This window comes from Anopheles stephensi, chromosome 2, assembly GCF_013141755.1.
Source record: "Anopheles stephensi strain Indian chromosome 2, UCI_ANSTEP_V1.0, whole genome shotgun sequence".
NCBI classification, from domain to species: Eukaryota; Metazoa; Arthropoda; class Insecta; order Diptera; family Culicidae; genus Anopheles; species Anopheles stephensi.
The window spans coordinates 32,500,944-32,517,762 of NC_050202.1; positions in this window are offsets into that span (position 1 = coordinate 32,500,944).

Genomic DNA, 16,819 nt, shown 5'->3' on the forward strand with positions numbered 1-16,819 from the left:
CATGGCAGTCTTCTAAGTTAGTCGTAGGTACGTTGGTTTCGAGGTCTTTTGTTTGATAGTAGTTTGCAAATTTGAGGTAGGTAGTTCAAAATGTCGTTTACAGAAATAACAAATAGTATCGGCCCTAGAACGAGGTACTCTTGGTATGTTTGAGAATGCAGTAGAGAATGACGCTCCAATATTCAGTTTCACTGACTTGTGTGTTAAAAACCTTTTTGAGCCATTGAATAAGTGGCTACTCATGTTTTTTGTTACACCTGGTTTGCATTTTTCTTTCCTTTCTTTGGTGCCTTATTACATGGATGATACTTACTGTCCATTAAAATAGCCCTCACTTATTGCACTTAATTGATGCTCTCTGGCGTTTAACGAGCTAGGAAATCATTTAATTCGATTTAACCCGACAAGTGCCACAGTAATAAAAAGGGCTCTTCATGCACTTCGGAATGTCCTACACCGTACATGATCAAATTTCACGCAAAACAATACGAGCGCATCACAGGACAGTATCCCAATGGTAGGAAAACGGTACAAATCGACTGGTTTTAATTGGTGGTTTTAGGAGTAATTATTTCAATGTTGTGCAAGGTGTTTTTTTCCTACTCGTGATGCTTGATACACACGCCACTCCAACAAGTGTTTTTTGCTTCCTTGTACCAATAAAGTTGGAATCTAATTGCTTTTTAGCAAATGGTTCGTTTTTTGTCCTACCAAATGTGTTCACGCATTTCGCCGAACGCCGAACCGTCAAGTATCGATAAGAATGTCCGGTTTTGAGCCAACCCGCCGAGCAATGTTGTGTGCAGCGCTGGCCTCGAAAAACGTGAACGCCACCGCTGATTAGCGTCAATAAAAAAAGTTGCCAATTTTAATTTCACTCGTTTTCATTCTGCTGGGAACATGGAAAGCCACCTGCATGCCTGATATTCGTGGAATGGAATGTGGCTGGAAAGGAACGATGGAGAAGAAAAAAAAACTTGGTCCTACAGAAACGTTAGATAAGTATGACAGCCGGCAACGAAAAAAGGAATGAACAAGCTGTTTTTTTTATACAGTCAGTCAGGTGTTTTTCGAAGGTGGTATGGGTAAGCCCACGAATATGTGCGTAATTGAAATAGACACATCATCGGCTTCTCGTGACCAGTTGTGTCTGAGTGCGTGGAATTGAGCGAGATGAAGAGTTTAGGAAGGTGTGCAAGATAACAGATAGGCACCAGGGTGCTTCGCAGGAGGTATGAAGGTTATTTAGGGTTGATCTGGATCGATGGTGGCGTCACAGGCAATGGGTGTGAGTGTCATACAAATTTAGGGCATACAAAATTGCTCCCCCTTTTTGCACTATGGGTCAGGCTTATCGATCTGTGGTTTAACAACACAACGCAATTTTCCTAGCATTAGTTGCATTAAAAACTTGGTTTTAAAAATATACAAATAAAGATGTTCCTAATCGTATTTAAAACGATATTTGGATAATCGATGTTGATTGGCAGGCTTGACTTGCTGCAGAAGTCCTCGATACTGCAATATCCAAGTTGAAGCCCAAAAAAGACTTTAAAATTAGAGTCTATTGGAGCCATTTTCATGACTTGAACCTGGTGAGTTTTATTCGCACGATGGTGAAATCACTCGTCATGGTGTTGAGTGATTCTGGATTCAGAAGCTTCGTAGACCAAATCCATATAAAGATTCTAATCCGATTGGATCCTAGAAGACTGAATCGAATCCGATTCGATAACGATATGAATCTGATCCAAATCCTATTGGGATTCGTATTCGGATTGGAATCCATTCCTGGCGGAGTTTTGGTAAAGGTAGAGTTAGAGTTGGGCTAAGTGTTTCACAAAACTGAAGAAAGAATGAACATAATGAGCAAGATTGAAAGTATGTTAGTGCATCACTTTTAATGCAAGCCCCTATTAGGATTGGGGTTAGAAGATTCGAATCCCCGCTGGGATTCATTTTTCCATCACTAATTTGTCAGCTGATAGCAGTGACTCTTCCATACATACTAGGCCAAATATTAGTCAGCTTCATTATTTAGTATAACCAGTTCGCTAAGTTGTTAACGGTACTGACATTTGACCCCAACTAGGTGATGTTTTGGATGACTTTAAGGGTATGATCATTCATCTGTACATCACCCCTGCGTAAACCAGGATTCGAATGAAAAACTTCAACTAGAAGAAGTTATAATACAGAGTAAAAGAGGTGCTCAATGTTTATGCATCGTCCAATAAAATGTTGGAATAGTCAGAATTTGAATTTTTTAGCCATACCATGGTTCAAGAGCTTACCGAAAAATCCCCTCCGTTTAATTGTTTCTTTACTATTTTTTTATGTTTCGCATTTGTTGTTTATTTGCCTTAAAGTTTGTTACGTATTTATTGATTAGTAGAAACCAAACAAATATACTTTAGCTATCTCGCTGCTGCCACATCGTTGGCCCACAGTGCAGAGATAAGAATATTTCCCTCCCATTCTACCACATTGTCTCATTCCAACTCTTTAGCTCGACGCACACCCTCGTTTGCTACGCGTGTTAACGAAACGAACGTCAATTCACATTGGCTCGGTCAATGACCTTTTCTGCGCTATGTTATGCTTTTTTTGTTGTTGGCCAAACGATGCGGAGGTTGCTCCCGGGGTGGCGTGTGTTTAGTTAGTTGGCAATGATCTAAATTTTTGGCCGCCACCACCATCCCCCGCCAGCCATGTTTCTTCCTCAGCACATTCTTCTCCGCAGGCCTGGTTGCGAATGTGCTACACCAGCTGTCCCCACGCACTCTTTCATTTTGTATTTTGCTCTCACACTCACTCTCTCTCTCTCGCACAGTAAAAAAGAGCGTGATCTGGAGCGTGTAGATCGCGCTCGATCGCGGTGAGTTACCGTCGTCGTACGATCGCATGAACACGCAGAATGAACCGGCTCGCTGGAATCACTCTCGAAAAAAGGGAAATCATACCTACTTCACAGGCCCGAAAATGCTTTTACTGAAACAATCGAACTGCGGGGCACAATTTTTGGATGACCCACAAAGCAAAAAAACGGCACGCAGAAGTTGCGTGCCAGTTTGGCCTTCTTCTCTCGTCACTTGCTGCTCACGCATCCCTCAGGCCGCGGGACGCGATCGCGAATCCCCCGGGCGAAGGAAGTGGAACGGAACGGGTAGCCCTAATCCGATAATTCTTTTTCTTCCTGCCCGTTGCTCGCTTGAGCTCGATTTCGACTGTCAGTGCAAATTTTCAAGGTTTCACAGATGTTTGGTGCGTAAGCGTGTGTGCGAGCGCGATTTTTAATTTTGGCAATCGGCTTGTGTCGCTCTGTGCCAGAGCGAGCCGGCACTAGCGGCCAGCTTTTTTTCGGTACACAAATTACGACGCACGACTAACGCGCTCTCGTCGCTACATCATAGTGCGAAGTGGCATTTGGCGTGTGGATGTGAGCGAGCTTCCTGCTACCCGTTCGTTCGGGGTTTGCACGCGAAACAAAACCAAGCCAACAGCAACAACAAGAACAAAAAAATCACCGAAAAGAACGTTCAGGCGCGAAAAAAAATCAACAAACATCTAGCACACCGACGCGTAGATTCGTTCAAGGACGGCCATTGAACTGCGTGCGTCGCACCTAACTGTGTGTGGGACTGGTGGTGTGTTAGCGTCTAGCATTAGACGGGACCCCTCTGCACGGACAAAAGGGGCGGGTGGAAGGGTGGGATGGGTGGTGCTGCCTGAAGCATCTCCCCCAAAGAACGCACGGTTCTGCGCCCCACTACCGCCGGGCACGATCGTTCACCACCGTTTTAACACGTTTTCGCACACCGCGAAGGCGCGTTTGACCGCATTTTGACGCTCTGCAGCGTCACCCAGAGGTCCAGCATGCGTACGATGGTGCGTATACGCACGTACGCACACCTCACTGTGTTGGTCCAGCACAAGGTTGCACAAGCTATTTTATGTGGATTTTATTGGGTCAGGTTTTCGGCCTTTTTTGGTTCCTCTCGCTCTTTGCCCGTCCCACGAACGCTAATCGGAACGACATGCGAAATTTGTGTGTGTGTGTGTTTCCGGAAGGTTATCATGTAGCCTATTTTCTGGATCAGCAATAGCAGCCCTTAGCTTCCCATGAGATTAAGCTAAAATATGTATAATCTTAATATAATGCATTCAATGTTATCAGGAGTTTTTTTTTTCATCGAAATTTGAACCAGTTTGTTATCATAACAGCTTCATGAAAACGACATTAAGGGTCATGAAAAATCATTTTATGGAGCATAGTGCTGGATTTTTTTCAATGCACCTTCACCTTAATCCAGCTTTTGCTACTTGCTCAACCAGAATGAAGCCTAGAATTAATTCAGTTGTTCATAGGATTTCAGGAGACCTTTTAGAATCAAACTCAAGTGACAGCAATCTCAATGGAATTATCAAGCGTTTTAAAATTCTATGGTAGACTTATTGGAAATTTATCATTTTCAGATGACTAGATTAGCGTTCTGCAATGTTGATCATCCCAATTCAAGAACTAAATTGGGCCTAGTAACTGTGATGGAAAAAAGAATGAGACCACTTAATGTATTAAAATCGTAAAATTGAGTTTAACGTGCCTATTTTTAAAAAATCGACTCAATTTTTGGAATATATCATTTAAAATGTTGGGAAAACGATTCTATCATTGGATAAATTGACAAATGGATTCTTAGTACGTTTGAAAGCCGAATAAAAAGTTGTCTTATTTTATTGTCCATTTATACTGTACGTATGCCGAATACCTTACTCATACTATTTATACTTAATACTCATTCTAATGCTGTTAAGCTGAATTTAAAGAGCCTGTGCAATATTACGAAATCTCTCCGCTCTTTTTCAATTATGTGTTTGCCAATTCATGCTTCGGTTGTTAATAAAATTTGGTCTACATTCTTAACCTGCTGGAGAGCTACAAGGATTTTTATTCCCACTAGAATTTCCAATAAGTTCCCTAATAGTCTAGTGAACCAATATTTAGCCGGCTTTGAGTTAAGTTTGGAATAAAGAGAATTGATCGGTTAAGTCAAATAAATCAATTGTGCTAGTGTACGTTGATACTTAATGCTTTGAGGTGATAATGATTTGAGATTGTTTATGAGGCTTTTAGTCATTACACACCTTATAAATATAATAAGATTTTATTGTGTCATCTCCTATGAATGAGGTTAAAAAATTTCCCTTCAACGTCTAATAAACAACTCATTTAAAATGGTTGAACCATGTTGATACACAAAAAAAAGTATGTATCCAAGTCATTTTCCCGGGAATTAGGCACGTTTTTGGTGGTGTGGTGGTCTGATTTTGAATTATTATTCACAGCTGCCACAAATCACATCCGAGTAGGATATTCGATCGCTCAAAAATATTATCTTTCATTCCATTTTTTTCTCGTAGGCAGCATCAAAATGACTGCCTCTATTGCAATTATATAATCTTCTCAAAATTACATTTGCTAAGCTAATCTGTCATAAACGAAACAGGAACAATTTAAATCAGAGCGTACATCATCAGCTTTACCGTTGATCAAATCACGATCCGGCCGTTTTCTGTGTGCGCCTTTATTCCCATCCCATCCCATAAGGTCAAACTACGAAATCCGGCTCGGGCTGATCGGAAACATCTGACCAAATAAAACGTTCGTGCTAGGCTGCGTAGAATTTCGGGGCACATCTTACCATCGCTCCCAAACTCCGTTTTGCAATTTCCAACGTGATCGTTAACACACACACACACGAGCCAGGGGAACACACGTGCGGGGCGAGGGGTGGCCCGGTGGAAACGCTAGTGAACTTCGCGGATGTTTCGCTATTTTTTCTACGCCATGCCTCGACAGCGGTCGTTCTTTGCAAATTAAGAAACCGTCCGCGTCTCACGCTCACCCTCTTCCCTGCCGGCTAGGGCTCCTTCGGTTCAGTACCACCAACACCAGCACAAAACGGTACCCGTATAATAATTTCGATCGGGCTGCTGCTTCCTATCTCCAAGCGGCAGCTTTGCGCCCTCTCCTAGACCTATCCTAATGCTAGCTAGCGCTAGGAAGCAGCACCCACAACGCTCCACGCAAGTGGGTGCGTGCGTTTAGGGGGATGGAAAAGAGGAAATTTAAAAAGCATTGCCATTCAAGGCCAAATTAGTTTCACGATCGGTTCGGTCGTTCGCGATTTCAGTGACCGTTTGTGGTATCTTTTGCAACTGAAAATTAAGGTGGCAGTGGCGGTGGGTTTATTTTTCTGTAGCCCATTTTCAATGGAACTGGCTAAGCTATTTGGTGAAAATCCGGCTTTTGCAGTACGGGAGAAAAATATTCTCGTAAATATTCAAATGGTGATTGGCAGTTTGGGATATTGTTCCAAAACCAACACGTGTGATGATAATTTTGCGTCACGCGTTTGTAAAGTTTGTTTTAATTAAAAGTACGTAAAATTTAGGGAAGAGGATTGTTAAATGATCGCATTACCAAAGCAATGCAAAGTGCGTCAGATAAGCTGTGTTAAAAGCTTTAATTTGGCCATTATTTGCATTTAATTATGTGCAATATGAGTTTCAAAACGTAACATAACTTTTTTTTTATATTTCTAGCAAGACGGCTTGACGCCGTATTGACACGTAACATAACTTAGCGAAGGAGCTTTAAGCAAGAGCTATTGAGTTTATCATCGGATCCTTGGATGATTTTTATAACAGACCCTTAGGAAATGTTTTATCAGCTTTAGAGTCTGTACCATGAACGACCCGATGGTAGAAGCAACAGCGACGTCGATCTTCAAAGGGTAGGAACACCGGGGTTCAAATCCCTTATGGGCCGTTTCCTTGTAGTGAGGACTGACTATCCAACTATGCGGTATCAATAAGTCTAGAAAGCTAGAAATTACAGGCATGACCTAGGAGGTCGTTAGGTTAAGAAAGAAGAAGAGAAGATTCTGTTTGTTTGGGGTATTTGTGAGCCTTAGGACTATATATTTTGGTGAGTTCTAGCTTCAATGTTCGAAAATGTGGTATGACAATAGAGGAGCCGTTACAATGACGAGTTTGTACGGTGACCTCATCATCTTATAGCGAGCTAGACTCGCCAGACTCGGGTGGGCTGAGAATGACATGAGAATGACACCGGACGGCCCAGTCCGTAATATGCTTTTAGGCCGTACACACGGACAGAGGAGCCGGGCTTGGTCCCTAGCTAAGATGGGGTGGTAGAGGTAACGTGTTCGTTAGAATGATTAGGATTATGGATTGACAGACGAAAGCGCTACAGCGTGAGCTGGATTGAGGAGTAGACCAAGTCAACTTCAATAGTCCCAAAACTTTCCTCAGTCACGGTCTATGGCGATTATTATTGTCTATTATTATCAAACTCAGTAATTGGTTAATACCGAATCAAGTATCTAGATTTACTTATAGAAAATGGTCTCAAGCTTAAATATTCAAGGCCATTTTGTTTGATGGCCTTTTTTAATGCTTCGCTAATTCTGCTGCTAGGAGACGAGCAACTCGACCTTCAAACCACCAATAAAATATTGGATCATCCAAGACAGCCATAGAAATATTGGAAAAATATTGGATGTGGTATAGGATCTTGATTGGAAGGTATTGTTATGGTTTTGCGATTAAGGAAAAACCCTTTTCTAATATTCATGAGCCCCTCAAAACCGATCTTTCTCCCTGTTCTTTGCTTGTCAAGTACATTGCATTTCTTCTTTAACTTTGTGTCGACAAGGTTGGTTAGTTGGTTGGATTAAAATGAAAAGATAGAGACTATACCTTTTCTATTGTAAGATAAGCTGATGAATTGTACGAGAAGCTCAGGGTATGCATTCGATCAAAACAAGACACGAACAATATCACTTCTTGGAGGTGACGCCGATAATAAACCACATTTTGATGGGACTGTTTTTCTCGTCCACAGTATCACCAACCGCAACCTAGGTGCAAATGACAAACGTGGCAATCGACATACTGAATGAATCACCTGTCACGGTAGAATGGCCACAATGATAAAAAATGCCTTGAACCTCGGGCAAGCTGTGCCACCACGATCAACCTTTCCTTACCGGGTGAAATGGTAACAATTAATGAAGCGAACCGTGCGAACAGCAGCAGTAGCAGCAGCTTCATCTCGTGCCATCGGTTGTCATACGACTATCAGGCCGTGTGTCCTTAAAGGACAAGGTAATGCGTATGCTCCCGGAGCTCGGGATAGCGCAAGCTTCTCGACCTCAAATTCTGCCCCGGGAGCTGCGAACCGTGAGTGGCCGAGCCAGAAAACTTTGAGCGCCCCAGCCAAACGAAGCAGAAAGCCATTAAACGTTCATGAGCCGAAAGGCGCAAAAACCTACAAAACAACCAAACGCCCCGAAAGGAGAGTGGCCCCGAAATGGCCAAAAGAAGCATGATTTATAGGTGCTTTTTGTAGCAGCTTTCTCAGCAGCGTCCATCCTCCCGAGACGGTCTCGGTGGAGGCGCGGACCCACCCGACGCGGCTCGTGTTCCCGAGACACGTGATAGGAGGGGGGGATCACTCGGGAGGACCTTTCGGGAATTCGTTGGGTGCGTTTAAAGAAGGCTTGTGTACAAGACACATAGTGGAGCTCGACTCTTTTTTCGACTCGGTCCAGGGTCCTTCTTTTTCTTACCGGGCCACGGTGGGCAAGAACCAAATCAAGTTAGAAAAGAATTAAGACTTAAAGTGAGACTGGGCGCTGCGGTAGATGGTGGATCACTTGCATTCAGAGTTTATCAGACGGGTAGAAAAAAAGTGTGTCCACTTGCACAGTGGGATTAAGTACTGATAGACAGAGGAGCCAAAAATTTGTAGGGACTCAAGGCTATTTGCTGGAGGAGATGGTAAGATTCAAGATCAATCCATCAATCTCGGAGATCTTCTCGATCTTGTGACATCCAATGACCTTCAGAACATCTTCACAGTGCAGTGACAAGTTTTGTCCATCATCTCTGCGAAGATTTTACCAGAGTCCTCCAGTATCCTTCATCTTGGTGCGATGTAAATCTTATCCTCCCAGGAAGTATCCCCGGCGCATTCGAAGCGTTTGAACGAGCGCCAACTGCCCAACCATTCCCGCTCCATCCATCTTACAGTGGCAGAGCGTGCAGCAGTATTGCCCCGAGGGACATGGCCCTTTTTGGCACCACAGGTCGTGACTGGTAACCCGGTGTCGGTTCGAGCTGGCGAACCAGAACTGAGGTTGAGCGCGTGGTTTCTGGGACCAGGGGGTTTTTACGTCGGTGTTTCTTGGTTCTTGGCTTTCTTTAGCTGTTTGCCGAGTTTGAAGAACTGAATTCTGTTTTTCTCTCTGTCCTTCTCTCTCTCTCTCTCTCTCTCTCTCTCTCTCTCTGTCGTGCTTTTGTTGTTTGGTCTTTGGCTTGCTGTTCTGTGTCCTTATATTTTTCTGCCCAGTTCACAATAGCTGTTACGTATTATTTGTTTTTGTTTGCTTGTAGCTTTCGGTGGTAAATTAATTTTCCACTAGCTGTCCCGAAGTTTTGCTTCAAATTTTCAATTTGGCAACCCGTTCCTCCTCCCTTTGTTTGACCCATTTTTTGACGCGTTCGTGTAGTAAAAGTAAATCTCACTATCAAAACTAAAAAAAACTGAAAGCTTTTACGGCCGTCTTTGCAGTTTTTGTTTTCACGCCACTGCTGTCACCTCACTTATGCAATCCCATTCACGCGGCTTACACGCGTCAATTAATGAGTGCTCCGGCGTCCATCCGTTGCGGAAGCTCGGACGCGCTTTGAAGTTCAATCAAATCACTGTTGCCCTTGATGTTGACAATGGTCGAGAGAAAAATCAACACCGAAAGTTAGGCACCGAACACCGCACCGCACACCGGCAATTCAGCCGTACGTAGGGACGGACGCCTTCTGTACCGTACTTTGGTCATTTGATTATCCCAGTAACAGTAGCTCTGTGCCAGTTTGGTTTTGTTTTTTGCTGCTGCTTTGGTTTGGTTCGCTTTGGCGTTTCGAATTCGATTGGAAATGCAAAACAAATCTACTCACAGCGGAATCCACTTACCCGGTACAAGAAGCCTGGGAGTAGTGCTCCGCTAGGTTCTCCTTCGCAGGACGGGCGTGAGGTCAGGATTCACCTTCTTCTAGCCGCTAGCCGGCGGTGCCACTGGTGCAGGTCGCGTTCGTTTGCTCGTTCGTTCGCTACGATTGATTGAATTTCATGTTTTGATTGTCTTTAGTTGACATTGCCTCCGGCCAATGATGCATATGTTCGAACGGTGGTCGCACGAAAAGTTTCCTGCTTTGTTTTGTTTCGCACCGTGCACTCGAACAACTTATTTTAATTGCATTGTAGTATGAAGGGTGCGAGAACTGTACTATATCGTAACAAAATATTTTGATCGATCACTTTGAAAGGTTTTTCAGTTTTTAGTTTGTTGGCAGTGAAATGCTCGCATGTACTTGTCAAAACGAATCGCATTTAAAAATAACTCACACAGTTTTCTTGATGGGATGCAGAATGTATGAAAAATTCATGCGCATGAAAATTCTATACGGTCGTCCACCCATCATAATAATTTATTGAGTTGTGTAATAGATTAGACTGAAGAGTAGAATGCAACGAGAACTCGAAGCGGTTTCAATAAATATCGAGACCAACTAAGGCACTAAGACTAAGGCAAACATTTATAAACTAGCTTTTAAGGCTTTAGCGGAATTGCTTTAGCCAATGTGATAAATAAGTTGATAAAAAACTGTGGTACATCTCGCTAAGCATTTTTTTTAAATATTAGTAAAATACCTTCTTCAGCAACACATCTGCTGAACGCTCACTGTCGAGTGTTGTCGTCTGTCAAGTGAGTATTCCAGCCTCTCCTTAGCCACCACTCCATTTCAGTTTGGGCCTACAACGCTTTCTCGGGCGATGTGGATAAACCCGAACAGACCTTACAAACTGGGTTGTCCGGTTCCATTTTCATGACATGACTAGCCCACCGGAGCCTGGCGAGTCTAATTCGTTGTAAGATGGAGAGTTGTAGAGCTTATCATTGTAATGACTCCTCCATAGCGACAGGTATTTTCAGTGGAGAAGTTTCCTTAGGCTGTAGTATGACCGAATGGCATCCAGAACCCTTGCGGTGTGGTCATCTATCTGTAAATAACACCTGAATAAATCAATGCTTGTTAACAGGGTCACTTGCGGTGCCACCATCATTTTAGTTTTAACCTCGATGATCTCCAGCCAGAGGGGTTCTGTCGATCACTAGGTAAGCTTCTTCTAAATAAGAGAGTCTCAGACATCAATGTCAGAATCAATCTGGAATAACACACAGAAAATGCGCCCCGAAGTTTCCACCTCCTAGTCACGGATGGCTCTCTCTAGCGCCAGATTGAAGAGAAAAAAGGGAAGCTCATCGCTCTGGCGTAGGCAACGCGGTAGTAGCAAAGTATCCTAAGAGTTTACCCTCCATCTTTACCTGGCATCTAATGTTGGTCATTGACATCTAATGATGGCCTTTAGGAAAATCTGCCATCGACTTTGCCTATGCAGTAATATCTTGCTTTTAAAATCAATGAACAGATGGTAGGAGTTAAGTTATTGCTCTGCTGTCATCTCCAAGATTTGCCACATTTGGGTTGCCACATTTCTCTTGTTGAAAAGACCTTACTTAAATAACTTACTTTTGGAAAATGAATCCCAAATCCATTAGTAAACCCTTTCCCACAACCAACAAACGCCGTCCAACTCACCATTTCAGTTGATAAAGTGTTATCTTCTGAGCAATAAAACAAAAAAAATGTTGCCAAAATTTGCCTGCTTTAATTACTGTGGTCCTTTTGACCAATTTTTTATCTAATTTCACCTTTCTATGCCGGGATCTTGTTCATCCATATTGTGAGATATTTTACATAGTCAACACCCCTTTCCGGGGTGCTACAGATCTTTCAGATGATTTGTTTCTCAACCGAAGACTGGCGGCCTCGCAAGGTGGGCCAGCGACAAATAAATCTGCACACGACTGGATGAGACGAGCGTCGAGCGTCGCGGTTGGGTCGCGGTTTGCGCTCGTCTAGCGGAACCCCTAGCCTGGGTGTATCCGGCTAGCAAGGAAAAGTAAAACTGTGATTTAGCACCCAGGCATAGCGAACGTGTCAGCAGACGCGAACGAGATCAGCACACAAGGCGACACAAACGGTTTCGCTGCTGCCGAATTGCCAAAAAACCAGATGGCCTCAATTTGTGGGGCGCCCAAATGGAAAGATTTCGCAAATCGTTCATTTTTCCTTTTCGAATGTTCTTGTTCGTGTTGGTGTGGTGGTGCCGTGGTGAGTTGATGTTTAGGTGGCTCCAATTTCGCGAAATCGCTTCCCCCTTCGCATCGCAAGTCCACCTACCCTCGGGCTTGATTATTATGACGGGGTAGAAGTGGGTGGGTGGAGGGGGGGTGCAAGGCGTTTCGGGTTGCAAATTTTGCGATCGAATTGATATATAGAGAGCATGATTAAGGTTTGACGATACGCAGTGTAGCCAACGGTGGGACAACGAACTGATGCGATACAGGAGAAAAGCCAAAGCCAAAGAAACAACGATGATGGTCATTTTCGTATGGTTTTCTCTGTTGGTAACAAGAGTGAGCTAGATTCTAATGATTTCCGAGTGGCTGCAAAAAAAATGATAATGCTTTGTTGTATTAGACGTTTTTAAGTGGTAATACTTTAAACAGAATATTAGTTTATCTTGTTAGAACTAAGACTAATCAGCCAATGATTCAATGTAATGCGTTTGGGAATTCGATTACATTAAAAGAAATTTACCACAAAAGCCTGTGAGAACAAAGAGACGGTAAACACCTGATGACGTTGTTTGCGAGTACTCCCCACACTATTCCCACCTTTTGCCAATTCGCAAAACTCGCGTTAAACGAGTAATTTCGATCCGGTCGTGGCCGGAGATCCGGCGCAAAAGCGCTGCCAATCTGAAGCAACTGGAGCGGGAAGGGAAACGACGTGCCTTACGAAAGGTTGTAATTTAATCGTTTATTGAATAGGAAGAAGAGTGGCTGGCTTCGAAAAATGGGGAAATTCTTCCTACTCTCCCATTCATACACACACATCTACAAAAACACAGGGAGAGTCGGAATCGGTAGCTGGGGTTGCGTTGGTGGTGGGTAGTTTGGTCAAACTTTTGGCTAACTTTGTTGATCTAATCTGCCACTAGTAGCTTCCCGTAGCGGCCACGTGGGCGAAATGTAATCGTTTTCAACAGGTGGCATGATTTCCTCTTGGTCCAGGGCAGAATCGTGCAGTGACCCAGTTAAGCTCGAGCACATCACAAAACCCGGCACCGGGTTCTCTCTGCGCTTGTAATTAACTGATCTGCTTGGGTTCCACGTTCCGTACCGAGCAGTGGGAAACTTTATCGTAGTGTGGTGAGGTGTAATTTGATATAGACTGCCAGGGATTGATGAAATGATGCAGCATTGAAGCTTATTGCGTTTACGTGTCTGAGTAAATAAAAGGTATGTAGTTCGTACGCCTTGAATCATAGATACAGTTGGTAAATTATTTAAAAAAAATAAGATTACAGGACTGGAGCGTAATTAATTATGGGTTTGCACGAAGCATTTTAGACAGAAAAAAATACATAACAGGATGGATTGAGGTAGGCGTGTTTGCTGTCGATATTCACAGCAGACATAAAATTCGTCCAATATAAACGACATGCCTCGGAATCTTAATCGTAAGAAGGATTTTCTGAAGTAGTTCTTGATGACTGCAATAAGCAACAGTATCAGATCTATTTTATTCTACTTCTACACTGTTGGTCGAAGCAATAGCCCAGCTAAGAGTAAAATCAAGTCACCGAAGGCCAGAAACGGCAGGCCCAGACCTTTTGAGGATGTGGCCCTAATAAATCCTCAAAAGGTCTGACCTGCCGTTTCTGGCTTTCGGTGACTTAATTTTACTCTTAGCTGGGTTATTGCCTCGACCATAGGACGATTCGTATATTAGATTAGGCGTATTATATTAGATATGACTTATTAAGACCTCTTAAGGATATAGGACCTAATAGATCATTTAATGTTTAGGCATTACAGTCTTCGTCAGATCGATCATGTAATTGAAACGTGCTTTGCTGACACTTCCATTCGCCTGATTTGATTTACTAGGTCATATGTATCACATACCTTTTATAGCTACTCTTGTTTCGTAGAGCCGGATGAGATGAAATTTAATCCAGAATCGCAGATTTATGACACCAAACACCAATGGCAAACAAAGATCCAATGAAATGAAACTAGACATGTCAGTCTGTTAAGTCCTGAACCTAATCTTCCTACAGAGCTAGTAAACTTGATCATGTTTTAGCTTCTCCAGCAGTGAGAAAGTTGCGAGTGCTCTTACTTGTACAATCAATGGCATTTTTTACACATTTTACATGGCACATTTTATAATGGCGGAACTAGCGTTCATGATGTCAAAGTTAGCTTAAACATTTAAATAGCACATACTTGACGTACTCTGAAACGTTTAGATATTTGATGCAAATTTATCTGCATCAAGGCAGAGTGCATCTATCCATAGTTTTGATTGATCCACAACGCATTATCCGAAACCATTCGGTAAGCCCCATGCTCTGTGCTATCATTTTTACCGTTCTGCTGACACCGCATACGCGTTATGGCGAATACAACGTACATTCTGAAAGAGGCACAAAGAGAAGCTTAGTAAACTATAGATAGGTAAAACAAGGAGAGAAGCACAAAAATTAAAATAAGGTCATTTATAATTATTTGGTCAGTGGCTGTCAAACAACAACACATTCTTCTTCTTCCTTGGCACTACAACCTCGAGAGGTCTCGGCCTGCCATTTCTGGCTTTCTGTGACTTGGTTTTCACACATAGCAAAGTAGGGAGCCCTGCGTACCGGGAGGCGGTCTGAATGGGATATGAACCCCGGTCCAGCCGTATGAAGACCGGCGCCGCTGTTGCCTCGGCCACTGGATCACCCCAAAACAACATTTTATGCAAATTAAATTTAAGCGTCATTGCCGTTAAAGGGTCGTACTCGTTGTCTGCTAAGGACTGCTCTGAGTGGGCTGTAGCTGTGGAACATTCTAGGATAGATATTTAAGTTAATCCCAGCCAATAGATCAGATGCTTCTATCTCACCGATAAGGAGCTTTGCACTTTATTATCGAGTGTATCTAAGCCTAATAACAAACAACGAGTATCGTAAAAAGGACGAGAGGCGACATTACGTCACTTGTAAAGTGAAGTGATGTGAAGAACAATACGAGTAATGAAGAGAGCTCAGAGATGAAAGATGAGTAGATTAAATACTACAGGACTTTTTGTCGTAAAGAACAATATTGATACACATTTATAGACCAATTATTCTAGGTTGTTACTGCTGCACCAGTCGAAAAAATGCAACTAAAGCTCGTTGCAGACTTCGAGTATCCTTAAAACAGATGCCTGGTGGTAATTTCTCGATGTCCTATCCTTCGGGTCTCTGTTTTCTGAACATATGTCACATAAAAAATCAGTTAGTCTGTATGTCAAAAAAATCATGACACATAATATTTTTGGTCTGTCAACATAGCTCTCGCTATCGTACCTACTACATGCGTGTGTACAGAATATAATCCCTGCAAAAAACGAGTCCCATACTAATCAAACTTCATCAGCAACACGCACACGACTATTTGCACTAATTGTTAACCGAATTACTCTGGCTGGCTGACTCGAGATGCATTCCGCACAGGGATGGTTTGTTAGCTTGTCCTTCCATCCCCTCCTCAGCTAATTATCTGCATTCGATCAGCATGCCACACGCTTCCTGCAATTGCTCCTTATCAAACTCCAACGGCCCACACCACACCATCACGCCGAAAGCTGTCACTTTTCTGTCAACAAGTTTGTGGTGTGCAACAACAGCAAAAAGAAAGCAAAAAAAAACAGCAGATAAACGATCGGTCGGACAGGTGGAAGAGAAGATGTTTCACTCGTGGGCTGGTCACCTCAGATATCACGCGGCCGCTGTCATCACCCAGCGCGGGGAAACATGCTGCTGACATGCTGACACTGCTCCATTATGCCATGAAGCTTTTTCATCATTTCCCTCTCTACACAATCGTGCAGTTTCGTTCGCAAGGTTCGGGGTGCAAAAGAGATAATTTTAACAACGCCAACAAGCGGGAGGAGGTTCTGTGGCAAACGGTCGCACACAAAAAAAAAACTTTATCGCATACCGCAGCATAAATCATTCATAAAAGTCTAACTTTAACACACAAAGTTGCGGTCGCACTGCACCGTGCGACGATTCTATTCGCGTCGCGTGGCTCCAGCACGGTTCGACGGTTGCGGAGCGAAGGTAAACGATTGCAGATGCACGGTCCTGCCGTGCAATGGGGGGAAAAAACATTGAAAAGAGAAGGAAAAACAGATGCAAATATAGCTGTTTAAACTGCCGGCGATAGGAAAGAAAACTATCTTCCGGGTGTCTAGCTGGCTCACGTCGGCGAGGATTCCTACTGCCAAGCGCGGCGTCCCATCTATTTTCTTCGCGAGGTTCCTAGTGGAAGTGGAGCGGGTTGTCAGAACGGAACAGTTTGACGTTTCATGGTTCATTAATTTGTGTGACCGTTTGTGGACGCGTTTTGCGCGCCAGCAGTGGAACCAGGAGCGACATAAACGAACATTAAGATTTCTTTTACATTTTCTTGATCGTTTGATTGGAGGAAAAGCAAAACAAAGGGCTGCATCATGCGCCAGCGTGCACCAGCGATGCACGCGATTGTAGTGCAGTTTTCCGTGA